This window comes from Lethenteron reissneri, chromosome 58 (genome assembly GCF_015708825.2).
Source record: "Lethenteron reissneri isolate LAM-NWPU_2019-01 chromosome 58, ASM1570882v1, whole genome shotgun sequence".
Taxonomy (NCBI): domain Eukaryota; kingdom Metazoa; phylum Chordata; class Hyperoartia; order Petromyzontiformes; family Petromyzontidae; genus Lethenteron; species Lethenteron reissneri.
This window is the reverse complement of record NC_083836.1, coordinates 1,525,012-1,550,833: the sequence shown is the minus strand read 5'-3', so window position 1 is coordinate 1,550,833 and position 25,822 is coordinate 1,525,012. Positions and strand designations below refer to the sequence as shown.

Here is a 25,822-nt window from a genome sequence, read left to right as displayed (position 1 = left end):
TAAAAGTTTCACATAGAACAAAAGAATGCAGCAGTAGTCATACGACTCATCTTGGCTCTCCTGGATAAATAAAGGCGCAGCTCTGCAATTCCTTTGCTCACGCCACTGCTGACGGAAGGGGTCTCCGCGAGAGGAGGGGGGGGAGGGGCTGTAGAGAGACCCCGATCGGGGGCGGGGGGGGGGTGACGCAATCTCTGGCAATCGTCTCCCCCACGGCTCCATCTGCAACATTCACCACGCGGCTGTCCTCCTGATGGGAATCATTTAAAACGAGTTGCACGGAACGACGACTTTGAGCTCTGGCTACCCTCTGGAAGGAACCCCCCCACACCCCCTCCACCACATCCCCCCACCCCCTGGAAGGACCCTCTCCACATCCCCCACCACATCCCCCCACCCCCTATAAGGACCCCCGCCCCCACCCCCACATCTCATGACCAGCGTGCCCCGCTGGGGGTAGCCTACGCAGGCGGACTGCTGTTGTTTCGTCTCCCCTCCTGTCGATGTATAAACTCCCAGCGAGGCGACAGTCAGGGGGCGTGAGGACGAGCGAGAGAGGGAGACGATGTAGCGAGATGAAGAGGCACGTGCACGGAAGATAAGAGCCGCAGTGAGATGCGACGAGAGATACAGACGAGCGTGGAATGCGGTGAAATGAGAGAGTCGTAGACTCGGGGCGGAGATGGCAGCGAGACGAACAGCGCTGTAAGATAGAGGCGAGAAAGAGCGATTCGCTCTGATGTGAATCTTCTTTCTTATGGCTGCTGCTGCTGCTGATGTAGAGCAACAGCTACAATGTCACGTTCAGGTTCAGACAACTGCGTCAGAAGTGTATCATCATCATCATCATGGCTCTGATGTCTCCTTCTTCGTATTTGTGGATCGGGGCATTTCGTTGTTCCACGTTGTACTCCGGTCTCTGTTCTGGATGACCGCAGTCGCCACACTACTACTGGAGAGTCTTTTTAAAAAAAGATTTAACATTTGTGCATCATCAGGGTATCCTCATCTCAGACCTGTCAACCCCTTATCAGTGCCCCACTTAATTACAGACCAATTCAGACCCTATTGGTCACCCCGTGCCCTAGTAAATCTCAACGTTCATCCCACAAAATCCCATCACAAGGAGAGAAACACAAACAATTAAACAAAAAAAATTGTGCCCGAATTGAAAGGGCTGTACGCCGTATGGACCTGAAAAACTCAATTCCTCTGTACAAGAACACGGGGTAAGCCGTGTGGGTCGACAGCTTCGGCATCTCCTGCCGTGGTTTGTGCAGTGGGTGCGCGGTTTAGGGTGGACCACGAGCAGCTTCGTGAACGATCAAAACCAGGGAACTTTGAAAGTGAATTATCCTAAAGGACCATTGGCCACACCGTGGCTTGTAATATTTTAACAACTTTAAGGCCGCAGTCTTATTGACGAACGGGTTTCGTTTTTCTTCTTCTTAAGGAAGACATTGAATTTGAGCTCATAGCTCATGCCAGCAATTGCATTGTTCTTCTTGGTTCTTTCGGTAAAGTCACGTAGAATTGAAATAATAAAATGATAAAAATAAAACATAATAAAATAATTCTCACGACGTTTCGGCCACAACAGAGTCTGAATGTCTCCTCGACAGACCTGTTCTCCACCTGAGGACGGCTGCTTGCGTTGTGGCCGAAACGTCGTGAGAATTATTTTATTATGTTTTATTGTTATCATTTTATTATTTCAATTCTACGTGACTTTACCGAAAGAACCAAGAAGATGAATCCCTGCAGTCACGAAAGCTTTAAATCGAAATTGCATTGTTGTTGCGTGTCCACAACGCCCAAGGCTGCTGGGAGCCGCATGTCCGAGCGCGCCACCAGTGGCCGTCGGCTCGCAGTGAGATTATTGAAGGAAGGTCCCACGAGGAAAAGCGAACTCCGGTGTCTTTTTGGGGGGGGGGGGGGTGCAGCCCCTGCCACCCCCCCCGTGCGGGCTTCTCAAAACAGGCCACGTGTCGCAAGGAAGTGACTGCCCCCGCCTGGGCGTGCGCGCTGTACGCTAAAGCGCTTGTACGCAATTTCCGAATCCAGAAGATCTCCTCCTCCGCGCCACCCACCCACCCCCCAACATCCAGGCGGCCCCCTTCTTCCCTCTCCTCCCCTCCCTCTCCTCCTCCTCCTCCCCCCCTGCTCGCCCACCCCGCCTACACGGCCGAGCCAGCAGCAGCGCGCGCGCCTCCCCTTTAACCCGTCAGCGGTGTGCGCCGCGTCTAAGGCGCTGCGCGGTCGTCTGCGGGGAGAGAAGTTGCTGGGCACTGGACGGAGTTGCGCTCCGCTCTTTTTTTTGCCGGGGGAGCATCGCCTTGCCGCCGGGACATGGCTGCGACGCTCGGTTCACGCTAAACCCCAGCGCGGCATCTCCCCCCCCCTCCCCGACTCACCCCCCAGCAACCCCGAAGAGTCAACGAGAAGAGCTCCCGACGACGACCGCTGCAGCAGCCGCCGCCGCCGCCGCATCTCGTCGCGGGAAGACCGCGGAGAGACAAAGGCGGACGGGGAACGGGATCTTCCCGCGACGCCGAGCCCGATCCGAGGTGGCTCCTTCCTCCGATTATCCCGTACGCACCGCCACCCTCACTCCCACTCCTGCACTCGGTAGGAGATTCTTACCCCGTTCCAAACATCCACCGCCGCTCTTTGTGACGGATCCGTCGCGACTCTTGCTTGGGCCCGCGCGCTCTTGCGCTGTCCGCTCCGACTGGGAAGAGGAGGACGGTCGGCTTCGCCGTGGGTGACGGGATGGGGATCTTTGCCCCGCTTAGCCTTGGATGGCCATCCCTGGGATTGATGGCGCAGCCTGGGATGGATTCCCCTCCCCCCCCTCCTCGCGCCTTCTGCCGTGCACGTTGAGTGAGCGCTTCAGCTGTTTTAGTTAATGAGAGCCGAGAACGTCTCGGTGACGAACCCACGCTACTCTCTGACTCGGATAATTGTTGTCGGATGTGTTCGTTGTTGTTTTGTTGGTGGTGGGGTAGGGGATGGAAGTGTGTTTGTGGGGGGCCGAGTGGAGGTGAGGCGCTGGTGCCCCCCCCCCCTCCCGTGATATTGTTTGGCTCTTCCAGACCACAACGTGTCGAACGCGCGCGCGGCTCCACAATACGCGACTAGTATATGAATATTCACGTGAAATGTTGTCTCTAAACCCGTGCGGGAGAACAAATATTCCAACGGCGATGTTCGTCATTTCTCGTAAAGTGACACCGCGCACTTAAACGGTTGCCTAAGAATGCTTGTGACTCGAACGTGCAAACTTTTATCGCTTAGAGATGATGATTATGATCACCCGACCGATACGAAATTATCGTCCGTAGTAAATCAACTGCTGGATGAAGGCATTTGTCTGATCTGTCGCTCCTGTGGGGGGGGGGAGGGGGGGGGTTTGACCATACTTCACCACGCTGGTCAGTGCGAGTTGAAAAGGGATGAGGCGTGGGAGGGGGGGCGATTCAGATCAATCGCCACTGATGTTGGCCGTGCACGGAAATCGAACTCGGGTTGGGCAGGGGGGGGGTTCGTAAGCGTTGCAGTGCGGCTAATCGCTGCGCCACTGTTCATTGTATCCCCGAAACAATTGTCAAAGACTGGGTTTATAGTGACCGATTATCCTGGCAATATAAAGATTTATTATAGCGATGCAATTTACTACTCGTCGAGTCTAGAGATTCGACTTCAAGAGGGGTTCCTGCCACGTTTGGATGTTTGGCCGAATCCAATCATGAGCGATTTGGCTTTTTCACGTGGCAGGACGCACGGAGAATCTGGAAAAAACCCATCACGTACACGATACGGGCAGGGTGGTGCCAGGTTGGAGACTTAAAGCTCCGCACAGATTGATTGAAGAATCCGTGTCCCTGCGATGCATCTGGTGCCACGCACTACGTGGCATGCGCGTTGGCTGTCTCCCCTTCCGAGCGGGAACTGGGATCCAGTCGCCGGATCGGCTTCCCCCGAGATCGGGGCGATCGGGTGACGATTTTGTCTCACGTGGTGGTGGTGGTGGCGGCGAGGATGATAATAACGATGTTCACCAAATCCGCACTGACCAGCGTGGTGAAGTATGGTCAAACAACCACCACGACACCACGCATGGTGACGTGGAGAGACTTTCGTCTGTAGCATCCGTATGATGATGATGATTGTGATAAGTCTCCGACGCAAGTAACTCGGCTAAACCTCCGCTGCTGGTAAATGCAACTCAACAACTGTGCAGCCTCATTATCGATCCGCTGCTGGATTAAATTGGGGGTGAGGAGGGGGAGAGAGAGAGAGAGAGAGGGGGTCAGGACCGGCAGAGAGAGACAGCTCTTCGTCACTGGTGCGGTCTACGCCGAGGCCGCGAATCGAACTCGGGCTGCCCGGTTGGAGAAAGCTGCGGTGCGTGTGCGCTCACCACAGCGCCACCGCTCCATCCGCCGCTGGGTTTAAACCGAGGGGGGACCTTGCTGAGAGCCGGATTGGCTCCCGGGCTCCTCCCAATGTCCACCCTGCGTAACGGAGAGTGGGGGGAGGTTCCGAAGCGCAGGGGGTTGGTGGAGAGGATGGAGGGATTGGGGGGTGGGGAGAAGTAGCGGGTGGGAGTGGATGGGGCAGCCACGTAGGCACAGTGGGGAGGATGATGGTGTGGGGATGGTGGTAAGGGTTTGGGGATGGTGGTGGTGGTGGGGATGAGGGTGGTGGTGGGGATGATGATGTGGTGGTATTCCTCTGCGTTATTTCTTTCTCCATCTGCTGCCCTTGCTTAGAACACGCGTGACACGTGTACACGCACCAGGCCGCTGTGCCACATATCCACTGCCGTGCGCCTCGTCGTGGGGGGTGAATGCGCCATACTTCACCACGCTGGTAGTGCGGGCTCGTAAATGCCACGAGGGAGCATAGAGGGTACAATACAACAATGGATTTTGCGATAAACAATACAAACCCTCCCCTCTTCCCCCACGCTAAACAATACCAGCGAGGCGATGTAATATATACACAGCAATGCGTCCCCCCATTCTTGACGTGGTGGCATAGACGTACAGCATAACAATTGATGCTGACGCAGTGTCCTACGCCGTCCCACGAAGACGTGGACACAATGGCATCTCCTTGTTCAAGGTCGTCCGCTTGAGACCAACACCGTTGCTGGATGGCGCCCGGTCGCGTCGGATCTCGGAAACCCACGGGGTTGAACCCGGGCTTACTGCTTGGGGGGTGTGTGGCCGCCAATAGGTGGCTTGCCAGGTGCTGTAGGCAGGTGGCTTGCCAGGTGCTGTAGGCGCGTGGCGGTGGGCCCAGTTGCTGAGCGTTAGCGCTCCTCGTACGCGCGCGGTGTGTGGTTGGGGGGGGGGTCCTCCAGGTTCCACAAGTGTCCGAGATTACGCAGTGTGCACAGTAGTGGCATGTGAGCACGTGCCAATTAGCAGCTAGACGGAGACAACGCGAACATCTATAGACTCGGATGGGCTCGGGTTTCAAAACTCCAGTCCTAGTGATCCACCATCACCACCCGCTTCGTCTTGCCGTGTTTACCAATGTACTCCTCCCCCATTCAAATAAAAAAATTGACTCATCCCACGCTGCCCGCGCCCGATGATTGCTCAACACGTCCCACGTGACCTACTTAGCAATTAACGCTGTCCGCGTCACGTGTTCCGCGTGTACATGCGCACGCGCGCGTGCATCGATATCTCAATCTTAATTGGAATCGGCTCGATTGCCTCGTAGAGCCGTTAATTGATGAGCGTGGGACGTGTTTGCCAATCATCCGGCGCGTACCGCGTGCAACGGGTTAATTGTGGTGGTGGATCGCGTGACTGGAGTTTGGGAAAGCCTTGAATGAGCTGGGACTGTCGCGCAGCGGGTAGCGCGCTGCGCTACGAAACCCATCCAGCAGTAGATTGACAACGGGCTGTAAACGTGAATGCGTTTTCTGGGAAAGTTTGCTGGAATGCAGTAACAATGACATCATTAATCAGAAAGTCGTGGTGGGAGGGGGGGCGTCCAATCGTCTGGAGCCAAGAAAGTTCGAGAATTTCGCCTCTGTGCGGGCTCCGACCACCACCACCCCCACGGGTCGTTTCACAGATTCCACCTCCTCTTATACACAGACACGCCGTGTGTGTGTTTGTGTGTGTGTGTCAGTCTGTGTGTGTGTCTGTCTCTGTCTGTGTGTGTGTCTGTCTGTGTGTGTGTGTGTCTGTCTGTGTGTGTGTCCACGACGATTGCTCTATACACATGCCTCGCTGGTGTCAAGTGGACGCCGATTCAATATTACAATTCTAAGATAATATATTGGGAGTGTGTGTCTCCTACTCACGTGGTAATAGATCACTCAGTCGGTTGACCTGCTGGGAGGTTTACCCACGAGCTGTTCCGAATAATTCGCCACTGATGCTGCCCATGAGCGTGAATCGAACTCCTGATTCCTCACCCAGCGGCTAATCACTACACGACAGCCCCCCCCCCCCCCCACAAAAACAGAGACAAAGTTCCCCTAGTATTGCCTTTAACAGACTGTCGGGCGGGGCAAGTGCTGTTAGCGAGCACCTGTGATGGGGTGGGTGGGTGGCCAACACCACGCCACCTTTGTCTCCCGCGTGGTAATATTTACTCATTTGAGGCCGAGTCGACCTAGGAGAGGCCCAGGACCGGTTCAGATAATCGTCACTGGTGTTTTGGCCGTGAGCGGGAATCGAACTCGGATCGCCGGGTTAAATAGACTTTTTAATAAATGTTTTCTCCTACAACATCAGAGTGCAGCGGCACATTACATACACACTACAATGACAGTAGTTTAAAGCGATTTTAAGCATGTTTTATTTGGGGGGGGGGGGGGGGCAGAGCTTTGTGACGTCATTTGAGGGGGGGTCTGACTTTTTGTGACGCCGTGTGACGATGGGGGGGGGGGGTCAAAAATCGTCCAAAATCGCGTGACGTCATTTATGGACGGCCCCTAACCCCACTACACTACCTGCTCCCCACACACCACACCACACAGCCTTAAACGCGCGTACCTGGCGTGGCGTTGACACTTTGGTTAGACAAAGGCACCTAACCAATAGGTGCTCGTTAACAGCACACTTTCCCCGGCAGTCTGTGCAGGCTATACCGGGGGGTGGGGGGGGGCTTTGTCTTTGTGTGCGCGCGCGCGTTCGCTTTCATGTGAGCGATGATCGTGGGAGCTCTTTGTGAAACGCGAGTCTCTTCTTAAAAGGGAACTCGTTCCGACGCTCCCCCCGCCCCGATGAGTTATGAGAAGTGCGAACGGGGATGGCGGTGCGAGAGCGGAAAGCGGGGCGGTGTTTGCTGGCCCGCACGGATCCTCTCTCGCTGTCTGTGTCTCTCTCCGTGTCTCTCTCTCTGTGTCTCTGTCTCTTTCTGTGTCTCTCTGTCTCTGTGTGTCTCTCTGTCTGTCTCTCTGTCTCTCTCTGACTCTGTCTCTGACTCTCTCTAAGTCTCTGTGTGTCTCTCTCTGTTTCTGTGTCTCTGACTCTGTTTCTGTCTCTGTGTGTCTCTCTCTCTCTGACTCTGTGGCTCTGTCTCTCTCCGTGTCTCTTTGTTTCTCTCTGACTCTCTCTCTCTCTCTGACTTTGTGTCCCTCTGTCTCTCTCTGATTCTGTGTCTCTCTGATTCTGTGTCTCTGTCTCTCTTTCCCCCTCCGAACTCGTCGCCGTCTCTGCATCTCAGCGCCGTGCTGAGCCTCCTCGCTCGACCAGGCGTCGCCATCGTCACCACCCTCATTGTTTGCGTTCGAACAAAAAATGCGATGTAGTGACCATAAGAGTCTCGTTGTGCATCCGCCTCCTCCCGGCTCTGCCGTCATCGTGACGACACGCGGCGTAATGCGTCAACTTTAAACTTACGATCTTGTTCTGAAACTTTCGTGACTGCCGGGAATCCGTATTCTTTGGTTCTTTCGGTAGTGTTGCGATCGAAACGTCGTGATATATTATTTTTCATTGTATTTTTCTACCCACGTGACTTTACCGAAAGAACCAAAGTTTATGCCGCTGCTGCTGCCACTCGCAGTAGAAGCAGCAGCATCACCACGTGGCGGTGTCGCTCTCACGGTCCCAAATCGAGCAAATTGTTTCTCGTCGCTTAGTTGGGAAGCACGTGGCAGCAACGTCGCCGTTGCCCCCCCCCACTCCACCGCCACACAGCGCGGAACATTAGCAAGACCCTCTTGGAAAAAAATATCTTTCGAGACTCGGCAGAGGCTTTCCTAGGTAAACAAGCGAAGCGAGAGGCATCTTCACAATAACACGATGGGCCAGCGGTAAGACGGACACCAGACTCCGGATGTTGTGTGCGCGACTGCCACTGCTGCCGTGGCTGCGATGGCTTCTATCGTGGCAGCAGCAGCAGCAGCAGAAGGGGGCATCAAAGCCTCCGTTTGTGTTGCGCTCGGACGGAGCCAGCGAACGGATCGACAGCTGTGCCCCTCCGTGGACCGCCCTGACCCCCGCCCCCCGCCCTCCCAGAAAAGAGAAACTCTGCTGCGTCGAACCCCGACGCGAGGCGGTGGCGGCGTTGCTGATGGTGCCTTGGGGGGTGGTGTGTGATGTGGTGGGAGCTCTGTCAGAGCGAGTGGACCCGTTGCCCTCTCTTCGTGTTTCGCCAAGTCGGGGAGTGGGGGTTGGGACAGCGACTCGCCCAGAGACGTTGCATGTCTGCGATGATTTCCTTTGTGTGCGTGGCGGGGGTTCCGATAGCTGGATTCTGATAGCTGGATAGCTGGCTGATTTGGCCCCGGGGGAGGAGGCAAAAGAGAAGGAGGGGGGGCGGTCAAGTTGGGTTTCTGAATTGAGTTGGAGTGGTGAGCAGTCTGGCCGGTTGAGATGACAAGAAGCAGCGTGTGGCATCAGGCCCCGATCGCTTGTTTGACCGAGGTGGTCATCATCATAACTGCCACCACCACCAATTTTGTCTATTAAATAATGGGCCTGATAATCATTGTCATAGTCGTGTCGAATACACCACCGTAATCGGCACTTTTTAATCATCGGTCGTGGAGGGGGTGGGCACGTTGGGGGGGGGGGGGGGCTTTGCTGAAGGAAGCCCTGACACTAGCCCTGACGCTCGCACGCGTAGAGACCCATAGATTCACATAGAGACCCATAGATTCACATGGAGACCCATAGACTCGCATGGAGAACCATAGACTCGCATTGACACCCGTAGACTCGCATAGAGACCCATAGACTCTCATAAACTCAGAAGCCAAACGCTCATTTTTGGAATTGGCCATATATTGCAATGTAGCAGGACCCTATTAAAAATAAATGCAGTGTAACATATTGTGATGACTTATGTAAGCGCAATCTGCCATGGTCTGTCGTTCCATTGTTTCCCATTGTTTTAAAACAAGATATTTTCTGCTTAAATACAAACTGTAGTTACGTGCTTCACGCACCTGATGATTGGTCAACACGTTATGTGTGGTGTCAAGTGCATTGGTTCAAATTAAGATACATGCCTGGCGTGTGTGTGTGCACGTGTGTGTGCATGGTAGTGCAGTAGTCGGCATACTGCACGACAAACCTGGAAACCCGAGTTAGATTCCTACCCATGGCCAACACCAGTGACGATTACCTGAAGCGTTCCTGTGCCTCCACTCAATTGAGTACCTGGTGTGGCCGGGCGTGGTGCTGGCCACCCACCCCCTCGTGTGCCGTGCCGGCCTTAATAGGTTCTCGCTAACAGCACTTGGTCCAACAGTCTGTTACAGGCTACACGGGGGACCTTTGTCTTTTGTGTTCCACGTGTGATGTAAAGAGCAGTGATTTAAATGAAGAAAAGTTGTGTGTGTGCATGTGTGTGTCTCGTGTGTGTGTGCGCGTGTGTGTGTCTCGTGTGTGTGTGTACTTGTGTGTGTCTCGTGTGTGTGTGCATGTGTGTGTGCATGTGTGTGTCTCGTGTGTGGGCGGGTTTATTTGACAAACATATTTGCATCTCTACACAAACCCGGCTCGGCGATCGATCGCGTGCGCGTTTGTGAGTGCGCGTTTCGTTTAAACGCTCGGCCTCAAGCGAAACGAATCTCGCGTAAGCTACGCTAATCGGAACGTCCGTGTGTACTGTGGCTACAAAAAAACCCAACGAAATTTATAATTTTTTTCAACGTGGCGGCACGAACCGCCGCAGTCGGTCATCTCGCCAGACGGGACGTCTGAATCTTGGGCGGGCTTCTTCGCCTGCCTTGACTTAGACCCCGCTGCATTGACGTAGACCCCGCTGCCTTGACGCGCCCGCCTCGGTATGAGCCCGTTATGGGGCCCTCTTTGGGCGATAATCGGCTGGAATTTCTATTGCGCCAGGCGGGGGGGGGGGGTGGATGAAAAGCGCTCGTCACTCGGAGGAAGGCGATCGGCTTCTGTTTTTTTCCCTCTGGCGAGAGCGCCGCCGCGCATTTCAGACGGCCGCTCGCGAGTTTTACTGCGTCCACCCCACCCTGTCCCCCCCCTCTGCCCACCCACTCAACCACCACCCATCCACCCACTCAACCACCACCCACCCACTCAACCACCACCCACCCACCCACTCAACCACCACCCACTCAACCACCACCCACCCACTCAACTACCACCCGGCACCCACCCACCCACTCAACAACCCACCCACTCAACTACCCACCCACTCAACAACCCACCCACTCAACCACCACCCACTCAACCACCATCCACCCACTCAACCACCCACTCAACCACCCACCACCCACCCCACCGCGATTTGCTCCGTGAGCCTCGCCGCCGGAGCCGACGGATGTTGCCGCTCGTTCCTCGCTGGCGGCGGAATTGTCCGCTCCAGGTTTTATTTTTTGTCGCTGCTCTCCCCGCGACGCTACCCTCTCTCGGTCGCGCTACGCTCTTCTCTCCCGCACGCACGTGGGAAATCGCGCCACCTCCAGAAACGTCGCTCCCTCGGCTCGTGCGGGCCGCGTGTGCGCCGGGCTGGAGCGGTAGCCGCACGGTTTTAAACGAGTAAACGAAACCGTTTTTATTTAGTATTTTATGAGGCTAAGGGCCCACTGAGCCACGTAGCTCTTCTTCAGAAGCGAACTGGCCATCACCAATGATAGCTGTCAACGAAGCGGCTTATTGCGTGGAAATTTATAGCAGCCAAATACTCTAAATGCGTGATGTTGATTCTAAACGTGGAGGGAAAAAACCCGTGGGCGCTGGAGAAAAATTCATTCGACCACGGGTAGAGAGAGAGAGAGAGACGCAAACTCCAAATATACAGCGGGTGTCGGGTTTGAGATCGAACCCACAACCCCCTTGCATGCCAGGCAGCGTAGTTAACATCTCGCCACTGTGGCGCCCAACACGGTCGACGTACACACACACACACGCGCGCGGTGCGAGTGGACCCGGTCTCCCGTCTTGTGATTTGATCTCCGTGAGCCGAGGCCTGGGAGCTGTGAACCGCGCAGCGTGACGGGTATTCTCGCGCTCACCTGCGTGACCCTGCCTGGGCCCGACAGCCCCCCAGGTTTACCGGCTGGCTTCCCGCTCTGCGCCTGGCCTCTTGTTCATCTTGTAGCCGTTGTCGCTCTTTAAGGTCGCAGATAAAGCCTCGGCTCTGTTCGATTTGTAATTGCAACCAGTCTGAGCCACCTTTTGACGGGTTTTCGAAATCGGGATTGTTGCTCATTGTCCGGCCACTGCTGCTTGTTACGTGTTACGCTCATTTCATAACTTGCTTGCTGCACCCCAAATGGTTTGGTTCGTCTATTTGATGAAATCGGTAGGAATTAATTTTGGGGGGAGATTTAATTTTGCCGGGGGATTTAATTTTTCCCGCGTCTGAAACCTGCAATCTATTTTTGCTACTAACATTTTTATTCATTCTGCCAGGTAACACCCACTGAGCTACAGAGCCATTCGGAAGAGACCTGGCCACAAACGTTAGCTCAACGAAGTGGCTTATCAAGTGGCCAAATACTCTTAAGCGCACGATTCCAAACGCGGAGGGGAAAACCGGAGGACCTGGAGAAAAATCCACGGGACCACGGGGAGAACGCACAAACTCCAAATATACAGCAGGCCTCAGGGTCGTGATCAAACCCACGACCTCCTGTATACCAGGCGAGGTAGTTAACATCTCGCCACTGTGGCACCCAATATACCTGCACCCAGCACACCACATCCTGTATACTTCCCGCTATGGACTGATCCTGTTAATCACGTGGCACCAGTCGAGTGGCGACCCGGAAGCCATTCGATGAGAAACGAAGCCTCCCCCTCCCCCCGCCACTAATAAACACCTCCGTGGGGGGTGGGCCGTGGTGTCCGTGGGGGCACGGACACCCGCGGCCGCCCTGTAAACGCGCCATTGTGGCTCGCCGCTCGCGAAAAACCAACAAACTCCAACAAACTCGCGGCGCGTGGATAAATAGACTCGCGTGCAATTGTCGCGCTCCGGGGCAGCGCCGGGAACGGGGGCGGCCGCGCCACCACCGCTTTACCAACACGGGGGTCAGTGGGGGGGGGGGGGGGGGGGGGGTGGAGAGGGGCCCCCCCCCCCGGTTTTGGTTTCTGAAGGCCGCTCTCGGGACGCTGCCGACAGTTAAACGCTTTCAGATGTTTGTGCCGGCTTTGTAGTAGCCGATGTTGGGTCAGGGGAGGGAGGCACGTGAGAACCCCCACCACCCGCTGGACCCCCTCTCTCGCCACACGCAAGAGACTCGGCCTCAGCCCTGACAGGCGCGAGCGTTAAGCGACCGGGGGGGGCGGGGGGGAATGAGACGGAGCGACGACGTCATTTTTGTGATGCGCGCCGCTTATTGTGAGCCGCGCGTGGAAACAAGGCCGAGTGGCCTTCATTGGTGCCACATGGCCGCGGCCACTGATGTTGCACTTATTTATTTATATGGGATATTGCGCGCAGATGCGCGTGGCTCTGCTCCGCGGCGCGGCGATGTCTTGCTGGTCGCTTAGATGGTGGCGGCCGTGGCGGCGACGGTGACCCCGGTGACCCCCGGGATCTACCGTGGCACCGCTGAAAGATTGGCGATACCCAGATGAAAATGAACTTGGGGAAATACCGCCCGGGCTGTGAGGTGGAAGGGGAAGCGCGCGGGATAGCGGCAACTGCGTCTGTGCGGAGCTGCGAGTGCCATCCCCTCGTACCGCGTGGTGCTGGATTTGCTCCTACGAGGCCCAAACTCCTCGCTATTGGGACCGGCCAACGCAGCGAAACCAGCAGCACCCTCCTGAATATTCGTCTCGAGGCTCAGCGCGGCACCCCTCCTGAATAATATGGAAGTGTTAATTCAGCACGTATCTTTTTATGTAGCCGATATTACGATTCGTAATTTATTGGGGTGCCCTGCCACGTCAAGATGAAGCCTGTTTCTGACTCCTCGATTTCGTTCTGAAGATGCTTGGCACGCGGTTTCAAGCGAAACGTCGCGCGTGATGTCATTGCTGCTCAAGTTGGTGGTGGGGCATCGCTCTTTAACTCCACCCGGCGAACGAGCTGAGATTATAGTGGTTGGAACGTTCACACGCCTTTGTGCACTGTTTGCCACCTTTAATTCCTTTGGCCACGTCGGTTGGCGGGGGGGGGGGGGGTCTTACGACACACATTTGGCCAGATCGTTTTGAATGACCTGACCCACAAATTCAATTGAGGCATGATTATTATTGTTGTTATTAATATAAATGTGTCCGACCGACCCAGATTTGTACGATGGTCCAGGCAAACCTCCAGGCTTTGCGAGCCGGGCAGATGAATCTGCGGCTGGTGGAACGAGTTGAGAAGCTGTCACGCGGGGACGCGGCGTGTAGAACGCAGTGTTTCCACACAGCTACGGTTCCCCGTGTGTCCAATTTTTCGACTTTTCGGATGGCGGACTGGGATTGATTGGGAGTGGGTAAATATTTCGTGGGAGTCGGGGGCTCAAGACTTTAAGCTGCACATGTGTGCAGTTGTAGATGATATTGAAAGTGAAGCGCGGTTTATTTTTGAAGCATACATCACGTTCTAAGGCGGATAATATATCTCCCTCGTATATCTGTCCCTGCCCGCAATAAAAATAAGTATTTTGTTAACACCCCCCCCCCTAATGATACAAACACTTGTGAGAAGTCGCTTCGATGGGGACTCGTTCTCTGCGTGTGGGGGCAACACCTTTCACGTGTGACCTGCCGAGAAATTTCGTTGCCAGGAAGTCAAAGCAGAGCACGAATTTGCAGAGTTGGAGTTGACCCAAATAAAATTTAGAGCGTTTAGGCATTTTTCGAACAACGTTGCGGTCGGTAATGCGTGTTTTTTTTGGGGTCGGATCGCCGCGTGAGTAAAATGCTGCGTCGTACGCTCCCCTCCACCCGAACGCAGCCGGTTAATAAAGTTGTCACGTGGTGAACCAACACATTCAACGATTGAAAACGAACAGTTAAATCCAGCGTGGAATCGTTCTCCGACTTCAATGCCGGTGTTGCCGAAGCGGTAACAAATTGGCACGCTTGTCCACGCGACAGGCGTCATCATTAATTGGCGGAGGAGGGTGCACGACACAGCATTTGACTAACGCTGCAATCTGACCCCACAGAAAATCCACTGTGCCTCTTATCCACATTACGCGATACAATTTTAATTTTAGCATGATGGGTTTATCATGCATCCCACTCGTGACCTGTCTGAGACCATCAACTCCCCTCTACCTGAGAAGCCTCTCGAATCACGGGCAGCTGAAATCCTGATTCGAACCCAGGTTCTAAGTGGCACCTACCTCGTGCTCGTTCACACTTAACTGCTTTGCACGGTTGCGGTCGGGCGAATGGAGGGCCCTGGACCACCGGTTCGGATATCACTCGCCCTGGGTCTGGATATTAAACTCGGTTACCGGGGTTTGCCAACGTTCCACCCCAACGTTCCACCCCAACGTTCCATCCCAACGTTCCACCCCAACGTTCCACCCCAACGTTCCACCCCAACGTTCCACCCCAACGTTCCACCACAACGTTCCACCCCAACGTTCCACCCCAACGTTCCACCCCAACGCGCGTGGCTCTTGCGTGCGGCCAAACGAGACGCCGTTCCCGGCGGGCGTGCCGTCACGAGCCGCCGGGCCTGGCGACGCCGTCCCTTTTCGTCTCTCGTGGTCAAGAGTGAGCGGGGCAGGCCCGGGAGAAGCGCGGCCGCAAGACTGTAAACCAGTTAACAGATCGCGCCGTGTGCGCTCGTCCGCGCGGTCCTTGTGTGCGCGCGCTCATCGTTGTGGGTTAGCAGAACGCTGCTTTACGAACCCAGTCCCGCCCGCGGGCAAAATTGGTGACGATTATCTGAACCGGTCTTGGGCCCTCCTTGACTAGGCCGACCCGACCTTCAAGGAGTACCTGGTGCGGTGTGTTAAACATCAGAACTGGGGAGATATCAGTCAGCCGGGCGTGGTGTTGGCTGCCCACCCCCTCGTGTGCAGTGCCGGCCTTCATAGGTGCTACTCGCTTAGCAGCGCTTGCCCCAGCAGCCTGTGAAGGCTACACGGGGGATCTTTGTGTGTATCTGTGTGCAGTGTTTTTCCGAGTGCGACGCGATTCAAAACAACACAAAATTCCTTGGCTGCGATCCCAGCGGCGTCGGGTCACGTGCGTTTAAAAAAAATAAGCAATTAATCGTAAAATAACGATCAAAATATCTGTCCTCGTGCCCATTCTTCTGTTTGCCCATTCGGATTGCAACCCCAGGTTGGTGGGAGGAAATAAAAAAAAACCTCCCAAGAAACCAGGTGGTGGCACGGTGTGGGGGAACCTGTTGGAAGGGTTCATTACCGATGGGACAGGAAGGGCCCCTTGTCGCTGTGGACGGTGGCAGTCACACGGACCCAGCGGTCAGCGTGTTCACCACTTGCCCGCACAGGTTCCCGGTTGGAATCCGGCAAGCCGCCCCGGTTAATACTGCGGTAAAAAAAAATGCGCGTGCGCAGTCTGATTCACGGTGGATGTGAAAGGTCACGTGACGTCATCCGAAAAGAGCTGGGGGGGGGGGGGTCATTGTGCCCTGGCGTCACGGTCCAAGTTGGCCAAATGGAGTGTCCACATGCTTCTTCTGGTATTGAGATGCGGACGTGATGATCCACCGGTGGTCGCGACCAGTGACCTGGTGAGTGGCAGCCAAAGGAGGGAGATCCAGTACACGCCCAACATCTCCTACCCACCCTCCCATGGATGTGGAGCGATGAGGTGGGAGCCGGACGGCTCGTGCCGCCATTGCCTGCGACGAGGGCTGGGGGCGTCTCGGGGAAGGGGGTCTTCAACGATTGCTCGGTCATGGCTGCTGACGGCGATGTTTGACGTTGATGACGACGATGGTGACGATTGGAGCTGTCGCCCCGAATGTAGCCGGTGCCGCGGTACTTTGCGGGCAGATCCACGTGTTCCCGATGCACGGCGCCGTCTCAACACCTGGGTGCCGTCTCAACACCTGGGCGCTGCCGCCACCCCCGCCACACCTGGGCGCTTGCCGAATTCCGCCGCTAACCGCGCACTGCCGAGTGCGATTTGTGGGATGGTGGCTGGGGGGGCGGTGGTGGCTGGGGGGGCGGTGGTGGCTGGAGGGGCGATAGTGGCTGGGGGGGCGGTGGTGGCTGGGGAAACTCAACGGGGCAGGGGGGCTGTACCCGTGTAGCCGTGCGTCGGGAATTCTCTTGCCGGGCGAGAGTGGAGCGGAGTTGGTTTCTGTCTCCGACCGTGGTACTTGCTGCGGTAACAGCAGCAGCGCTTTTAGCACCCGGCCAGCCGGTCCGACCGCATTGCTGCGTCGTCTTCGCAACGGCACATTCGTGCACAGAGCGGGCCCCGAAGAGGAGTTGGAAAGAAGTTGTTTTAGTAAAGGTCACAAGTTTCCTTGACCTATTCCCAAACACGTCTGAATTCTCTCCAGCCTGTCCTGTCTGGCTCTGTGTGAAGTACGGGGCGGGAATGAGACTATGCCGTTAAGCAAGGTGGCTGCTGTTGCTGCTGTTGCTGCTGTTGCTGCTGCTGCCCGGTGGATGAGAGCAGCGGCATTGCGCCGTTGTTTGTGCGAGTAGTCCGCTTATATCTGCGCGGTGTCAAATTTTACAGTCTGTCCATCTGCTCATTTATCAGTCTAACCCTCTTCATCTGCCTGTCTGTTTTTGTCTGTTCGTTCGTCAGTTCACCAGTTCCGTCCATCTGTCTATTCGTCCATCTGTCCATCCATCTGCTCATCCGTGAGTACATCCCTTCTCTCTGCTCGTCGTCCGTTCACCTATCCGCGAGTTCACCCGTGTGCCCATCTCTCTGTCTCTCTCTCTTTGTCTCTCTCTCTGTTTCACCCCATCCGTGTACGCGTGTGCGTCCCGATCGTTCGCCCGTGGTGAAGTATGGTCAAACAACCCAAACTACTGGCATGACATGGGGAGGCCTTCATCCAGCAGACGATTGGAAACATTATATAAATAATCATTACAATTGCCGTTCAATATTATACAACTGAGCGTATAAACACGATGATCAGTCTGAGACGTTTAAGTTTCATGGCAGCCGTTTTATCCACGGCAGTAAAAAATACCGTAAACTAAATTGCTATATTAGAGGTCATATCTTTTAACGAGATTATCCTCCGTTTAGAGCCGCTGTAATGATTTATTGAGTAACAAGTAGAGGGGAAAAAATACCGTCTTCTCTGCATTACAAGAAGCTCCGGAAGTAAGACGCACCCCCAAACCTGTGCCCGGTGTCAATAAATCAATAAAGATATACAGATCTGACAGTGCACGCGCACACCTCTACCATATTATAAGAGGCACCAGGTAAGTCCCACTGAGCGTGCGTCAGAAGCGACCTGGCCACAAATGATATCTCAACGAAGTGGCTCATCACGTGGACATTGATCGCAGTCATATACTCGAAACGCACCGTTGGTTGTAAATGTGGAGGTGAAAACCGGAGGACCCGGAGGAAAAATCCACGCAAGCACAGGGAGAGAGAGAGAGATCGAGCCTGCGACCTCCTGCGTACGAGGCTAGCGAGTTAACATCTCCTAGCCACCGTCATGATGATGCGAGAGAGAGAGACCCAAACTCCAAATATTCAGCAGGAGTTGGGGTTGGGATGGAACCCGCGACCTCCTGCGTACCAGGCGAGGTAGTTAACATCTCCTAGCCACCGGTGGCGCCCTTGGCCGAACGCAAAAACTAACCCGGACACGTTGCCTGTTTTGTCTTTTCTTTTTAAAGCCGCAGCGTTATTGAGACAACGAGTTGAGGTATTTTGTTGTTATTTGTGCTTATTGTACCGCTTCCAATGCAGCAGCAGCGACAGCAGCGGCATCGCCAATGGCATCGGCCACAGAAGCCTACGTTCGAATTCAAGGCACCCCCCTGCCGCCCCCTTCAAAATTTCGCCTCGCAATTTCGTGGGGGGTGGTGGGGAGGAGTGGTGGGGGGGGGGGGGTAGTGGGGTGGGTGCGGGGATGCGTCTTGTATTCTGGAGAATACGGTAAATGTCACGGGAGAATGATGTTCCGTTGGCCACCGTCCACGGTAAGCCGTCTGCGGCAGGCATTTGCGCGTCCGTGCTTCGCCGTGACCGCGCGGTCTTTCTCACGCCCAGCGTCCAGCGCTGTCGGCTTTCTCAACGGCCACCGACGGGTTTTTGTCGGTGGCCGCGAGTTTCTCGAGAGGAACGCTTTTGTCAAAAACGAGGCGTGGAAAAAATCGAGAAGGGGCGGCGGGGGGGGGTGGCGAATGGGTCGGAGTGCTGAGTTGGCACTCCTCTGGCATCCTGCTGCCACTCCCCTGGGTGTCAGCCACCCCAATCGCTGCGATTTGAAACGGGGGAGTTCTCAAGGGTGGTGAGTTTCACGGTCTTAGCCCGGTCACCCAAGACCGCACGCCGACAGAGTTACGAAAATGTAGTTTTCTATGCGATTTAGCAAACATTTCTATCGAGATATCCAAGTGATGTATAGTGATACATAGATATATCACTTGGATAGGAACTCAGAATTAGTTCTGTAATATCTCGTTCCACGGGTCATTCTCGAACTGATTCGCAGACACTGCGAAAATCTCGATTTGATTCTTCCCTTCATGACGACACGAGGCCAATATCACAGCCAGAGATACAATTGTAATGTATATGAATATAGAATAACAATCAATCGGGCATGAGACATCTTTGTGTTAAGCTCCGTGCTCCAATGGAAATTTAGCTTCCGAACGGCCGTGGCGAGTAATTCGTAAATCTAGTTTAGCAATTAGTTTCAACTTATGTAAAATAAAATAAAAACTGAAATAAATCTTTCAAACGTGAAACGTGAGCGAGTGAGATGCGGAAAGTTGTTTTACACTTCATGTTTACTTGGAAGCAAATCGGGCAAATCATTCAATTTAAACTCTCTCCCCCATCCGTCGCTCAAACTAATTTCCCTCCCGCGCGTCTTTGCCAGAAATTCCTTCGCAGAGGTTGAAGCGGATTTCTTTTCTTTCAAACAATCGCGCGATGCCGCCGCCGCCGCAGATGCGACGGAGGTAAAGTTTGTCAAAATGTTCGTATGTTTTTGTTGTCTTGGGGGCCGGGTGGGGGTGGTGCAAATCGTAAGTTGGTAAAATAAAGATTGAATGTGGGAGAATAAAAAACTGTGAGAGAGCTAATTTTTCGGCGACACCCCGATGATGCTGGGAGTATTCTCCCTGGAAACGTCATCGTCAGCATCTTCGCCAGCGCTTTAAAACTTTCCGGCTCGATTTTCTGATGAACCAGATTAATATTTTTGCCCGTGACGTGACAACTTAAATGTTGTTGGTGGTGGAGGGTTCTAAATGACAGTACACCTACACGATGTAACCCCAAAAGAAACTGATTATGAATCAATTAAAAAAACTAAAAGAATGCACTTTGGTGGATTTAACCAAAATATATAATGCAATAGAATGTTTCAATTGACACCATGACCACAATCAGGGCCGTGTTTGAATTCGTCGGATCTTGAAAGCTAAGCAGTGACTCTGCCCGGACAGTGCACGGATGGGCGATCGCCACTCACAAACAGCTTCCCGTGGAGCCACGTGGGCGGGCAGCCGAGGGCAGTGTAGCAAACTCTGTTGTTGTACTGTGACCTCTATGCTTCCACGTCTATGGTCCCCACCGTCACCGACCCCCTCTCTGACTGTCCTGGTGAAGTATGGTCAAATATCCCTCACGGCCCGTGCGCTGTGGGGGCAGGCCGTAACCCATCCAGCAGTGGATTGACAACGGGGGCCGTACATGTGCTTTTTAATCAAACCTTACACGGGATTCTTTGCATCGGGGTGGGCCTCTTGGTGTAAAACCGCTGAGCCGATGTGACCTTCTGAAGAGAGCTCGGCACTGACCTGCATTGCCTTGCGTTGCGCGGGCGTGATTTTACATTCGTGTTGAAAAGTCCAAAGTTCTACCCCCCCCACCACCACTCCCTCCGCTCCCAAGCGCGCGTTGAGGTGGTATTGCTCATCTGTTTGCTGCCCCCTGAATCAATGTCAGGAAATACCACGGTCGTATTGCGTGGGCGAGTGTGTCCATAGCACAACGCCTGTTGCTTTCCCCACAAAGTGGTCGTCCTTTTTATTAGCACCGGATGGGCAACGGGCTGATTCAACCGGATTGTGAGCAATTGAGTTGACAGTTTCAGGACGCCTTTTTCTCAGGAAGTGGCCATGCCAAGTTTTCTTAGTCGGGGCCGCGTAGTTTTTGCCACGTGTAGTCCATCCCCTATTGAATTTAATTTAAAGGTAATTTTTCTGAATTGGGATGTTTTGGCCAATATCAGTTACGGTGTTGGTATCTTTTTTTGTTTGTTTAACCATGGCAGGAAACCGTTGAACCCGGAGGAAACCCACGCAGAACAAGAGGCGGGGGAGGGGGATGGAACAAAACTCTGTGTAGAAACCCATCATACAGTTTTTTTTGGGTTAGATCGCGTAAATATATGAATGTGTCGTTAAACCCGCCACCACCCGACACAACCAATTAGTAATGTTTGTCACGTGAACAGAACGTGGCCAATTCGTTACTAGTACAGCAACACCGGTGTGTTGGAGAGCAAAGCTACAACATTTACAATCTGAGTACGACGTTTCACCAGTAATTACAACCGGCTTCATCAGGCGACAGCCAGTTTTGTGGAGAAGCCCTCTTCCCGTTTCGTTCCTTAAATAGAGGAGGTGGATGTGATGGCGGTCACTTGCGTAGAAAGGCGCCCGAGTCGGGAACGGAACCCAGGCCACCTTCTCGCCGCGGATGGACGCAAGCGTCGCCGCCTGAGAGATGCGGCGTCGCTCGTTGGCGTTGCGGCGCCTTCGTGTGGCGGGCCAGGTGCAGCTTTGTGCATAAGCTCGACAACTGAGAAGCACGCCCGGGCACCGGGCCAGGAGCGGAGGGATTACCGAATGTGTGCACGTGCGCACGCCGAAGAAGGTCGCACGCGTAATAAAGGCGCGAGTAACGGAAGCTGCTGACGCGAGAAATGGATGCCACGGTGTCTAGGAGATGTTTACTCTCTCGCCTGGTATGCAGGAGGCCGTGGGTTCTATCCCGACTCTGATGCCTGCTGCTGTGTATTTGGAGTTTGCGGTTTCACTCTCTCCCCGTGGTTGTATGGATTTTTCTCCGGGTCCTCTGGGTTTTCCCTCCACATTTAAAATCAATATGCGTTTAGAGTGCGTAGTTGGCTGTTTGTAAATTTCCACATGATGATGATCAGACACTTCCTTGGGCCATCATTTGAGATAGCCAGGTCGCTTCTGAAAAATAACTATACAGCTCAGTGGGCCTTACCTGGTAAAATAAAAAAAATTGTAAGAGAATAAGATACCCGGCAGTCAATCGCACGGCCCCCTCCCGTGGCGTGTGTGTGTGTGTGTCCTTTCGCTCGGTGCACGAAGGGAAATATTTTGTGGAAATCCACTGCTGGGTGGATGAGGGAACGCCCACCCCCCTACCACACAGTGGGGGTTTTCAGACCATGCCTCATGACACGATCGGAGTGTAGAAGTGCAGTACAACAGTGGGTTTTTGCTGCAACTGCCCTTTGAACGTCCATTGATGAAGCAGCTGCCAAGTAAATGTCCTCTTTGCCCGCTTTCCTGTCACTGCCACTGTCACTGTGAATGTTTAAAAACAACTCGCTGCATTGGTCAACAGTAACCATAGCAATAATCGACGGCCGGTTGGCGCTCCGATAGCGCGTGAGTTTTCGAAGCTGGGGATGACCAGGATCGGGTTCGGGAAATAGGAGGAAATCCACCGCGAAGTAACGCTTCGGATGCCGCACGGATGGATTCGAGCAATTCAGAAATCCATTAGTGTCATTCTTCTAGTCAACCCAAGCCTACAACGCCTGCTATGTGCAGGCGGTCTCCCATCCGGGCTCAAGGCCTGCTTAGCTTGTGAGCTCTGATGCGATCCGGCCCATCACGATTCGTTTTTGTGATGCTCTTCATGGACATTCAGAGTTTATTTCGTGGTGATTATTGTCGCTATTTGACCTGCCAACTAAAACAATGCAATGGACAACCACTGATTTGCTTGTGAAGTTCCCAGCTCGAAGCAAATCTAGCGGGTCGTTGCGAGGATGGAGGAAGGGAAACAACATCAAATAACAGTCCGGCGTCGACAGCTTTACGAGGTAGTGCCGCCGAGTTTGTGATGATGATGGTAATGAAGTACAGTCGTTTATCATTCCACTGCTGGGTTAAGGCTTCTCCCCACGGCGTGGCCAGTCTCGTTGGTTGCCCGACCGGACGTAGTTCCGTGCTGATTGCTGATTGGTTGAGCCCGGGGAGCGGTTCAAATTTCGGCTTGGCACGAACGCGGAGGTGCGCACCGCGCTGCCCCTTGCTATGATTGTAGACGGAAGACGCTTGATTGAATGAAGTGTACGTTTGGATGGATGAATGTATGTTTATCCACGCATTGCTCGTTACTCTCTGCCGTGGCCCGCTAACCCACGAATAAAATGGGAATTAAACGAAGAAAGGACGAGGAAAATTTAAAAAACTTCCATCCTCGCGAGCCGGACAACGCCCGCATTACGGGCAGAAACGGTTTTCACCGCCTGCTACGCATCTGGTGCACTGCGAGGATTTCACCCCAGTTGCCACCGATGTTAGCTGTGACCTGGTAATCGAACACCGCGTTCAGAGCGTTCAGAGCGTTCACCGGGTTCACCGGGTTCACAGGGCGGCACGTTAACCACTTGCGATCTTCCGCTCCGCTCTGCTCCGTCCCTGCGTTTTGGTGTAATCTTGTCAAACGTTTACCCGCGACGAATTGAATCTCGCACTACAAACCGAATAAACGACAGCAGGCAAGGGCACCGCCATGCAATCGCTCTCACGCCGTTGCTGGCGCGAAAGTGCCTCCTCTAGAGCGAGCTAAAACGAGAGCCCCCCTTAAGGGAGGGTTATTTTGGCCTACTCTTCCACGCTCGTAGGATAACAATGCGTTCGTTGATGTAAATAAATAAAAATAAACGGGTGACAAGGGTGCATTATTTGACTCTAAATCCCACCCTTGTTCAGCGCCAGAGCAAAAGAAGACGCACTTCCAGATGCAACCGCGCACGCAACACATGCATCCGAGTCTTCCTAGGCCACAGAAAAACACAACCTGCAGTCGGGGGCCACAAGGAAAACGTAACAGGGGAGAATGCAATTGTGTAATGCCAAGGACGTATAAAAAAGACCGCGTCATCTCAATGGCCCAAATAAAAAGGGTGCGAGTCAGCGTAAAACCGAAAAAATCTGTAATGGTTTAGTGCAGCCCGGCATTCCTCTTGAGTCGTCATTATCAAACCCCTTGGGGTTGTTTGGCAGGATTCTTTACGAGCGGGCGAGCGCGGCGAGAAGGTGCTCGCTCGCTCGCTCGCTCTGGGTTTGCTCGCGAAAGGTGGAAGTTAGCCGAGAGGGTTTTCGCGTAGGAGCCACGCTCCCCAAGAGCCACAGAGGTAAAAAAGGGGGGGGGGCTGGTGGGGGGGGGCTGGTGGGGGGGGGGGCTGGTGGGGGGGGGCTGGTGGGGGGGGGGCTGGTGAGGGGGGGCTGATGGGGGGGGGGGGGGGCTGGTGGGGGGGCTGGTGGGGGGGGGGTGGGGGGGGGCTGGTGGGGGGGCTGGTGGGGGGGCTGGTGGGGGGGCGGCATCGTTGTTTTTGGCATCCAGGCCATGGAGGTGGCAAGGCCCCCGCATTGCTCACTTCGATGAGCCGACTGGACATCAAACATGAAAAAGAGCTTTGTAGCTCATCGGATCCCTCTAGTAAGTCTTCTGATGGCTGATCCGTCGTCAGGCTTGTGCCGGTAGAAGCCTGCGACAGGCGAACGGCGTCATTCATGAATGTGGAGAAGAGTGGAGCGGGCCTGGCAAGGGAACTCTCGATGGGCAGAAAGAGACGATGCTGTGCCCCCTCTTATCTATACCGACCGGAGTGGCGTAGTATGGCCAAACAACCACCACCGTTGCTGACATGGCGTGGGGGAAGGCCTTCTTTCCCTCCACGTTTAGAATCGACGTGTGTATTTGGCTGCTGATATAAATGTCCACGCAATGAGGATGAGCCACTTGGTGGAGAGTTCTCGTTTGTGATGGCCTGGTCGCTTCTGAGAAAGAGTTACGTAGATCGGTTGTGGGCCTTACCCGGTAAAATCAAAAACAAAAATCGGAGTTTCATTCGTCCAGCCGTCGATTCGGAGAGGGCTGTAAATATTTTGCTGTTGCTGCATCGTTTGGGAAAAAAACGAAAGTGTGTGGGCGTTATTGTTATTGCGAGCATGTTGTCCATCATTCCCCATGAGCTGGTTTCTCGGTGGCACGAATTGGCAGCTAATTATGATGCAAACTGTTTTGAGTTTTAAGGCAAAAGAAAACTCTTCTCCCGTGAAAATCTGCTAGAGATTTGCAGAATTCCTACAGAATTTCGGTGGTCGAAATCCTGGATTGGAAAATTAACTCGCGCGATTTCTCTGGGTTCGACCATGCATTTGCTGAACCATGCTGGTGTCAGATTTAGAAACAAATGTTGAAGATGATAACGTGGTGGGGCGTTTGGGGGGGAGTGTGCTGGCTGGCGGGGGGGGGTTATTTTTGACAGAGCCGGCGACGGATCGCCCTTATTTTAACGTCTGACATCAGACGAACGCGATGCCGTGCACGGGTTTGCGCCGTCACCGGGAGATGATCGGGTTTGGTTCGTCCATACCGAACAGCGTAACCCTGAATTTCTGCCGCTTCCCAGGTTTCTATTGCCCCCGCTTGTACATTCGCCAATCAGGGCCATGCGGTTTATCTGTTCCTGTCCTGAGCGTGGAGGCAGCCCCAAGGACGGATAGACGCAAGGTGCCCGTGCGCGCAAGCGACGGAGGATTGAGTCTGGGTAGTGCTTGGGTGTGCAACCTCCGGGGCACGTAAAACAGATGCAAACCGCTCATTCGTGGAGTTGGCCAAACATATGAAAATAGGACCGCAGAGCTTGGGCAGTTGTTGGTAGCGCCGGCTCCGACTGCCTCCCCCCACTCATCTCCGGTCTCCTGTGCGCATTTTCAAATTGTACAACGTTTTCGCGTGAACGACACGATACGAACAACGCTTAATAAGCAATGAAGGATATATTCGGAGAGAACAAAACATATTACAGGCAGCTGCAGGGCTACGCGGTGGGCAACAGAGGGCAGTGCAGCAAAATCCATTGTTGTGCTGTACTTCTACGCTCCCACATCAAAGCCGGCGTGGCACACCTACGTGGACGAACGAGCCCCACTGCTCATCTTGGCGTGGTTGGGGGCGGGGGGCGGGGCACCTCATCCAGC

The 25,822-nt window shown here is 54.2% G+C and overlaps 1 protein-coding gene across 1 annotated transcript in view; it reads left to right on the top strand.

The window, feature by feature from the left end:
* The first annotated feature begins 2,203 nt into the window (after positions 1 to 2,203).
* Positions 2,204 to 25,822, top strand: part of LOC133357406 (fibronectin type III domain-containing protein 3B-like) — a 168,428-nt gene continuing 144,809 nt past the window's right edge. Inside the window, 1 exon segment of the mRNA XM_061575325.1 lies at positions 2,204 to 2,567. The gene's annotated coding sequence lies outside the window, so the exon portion shown is untranslated.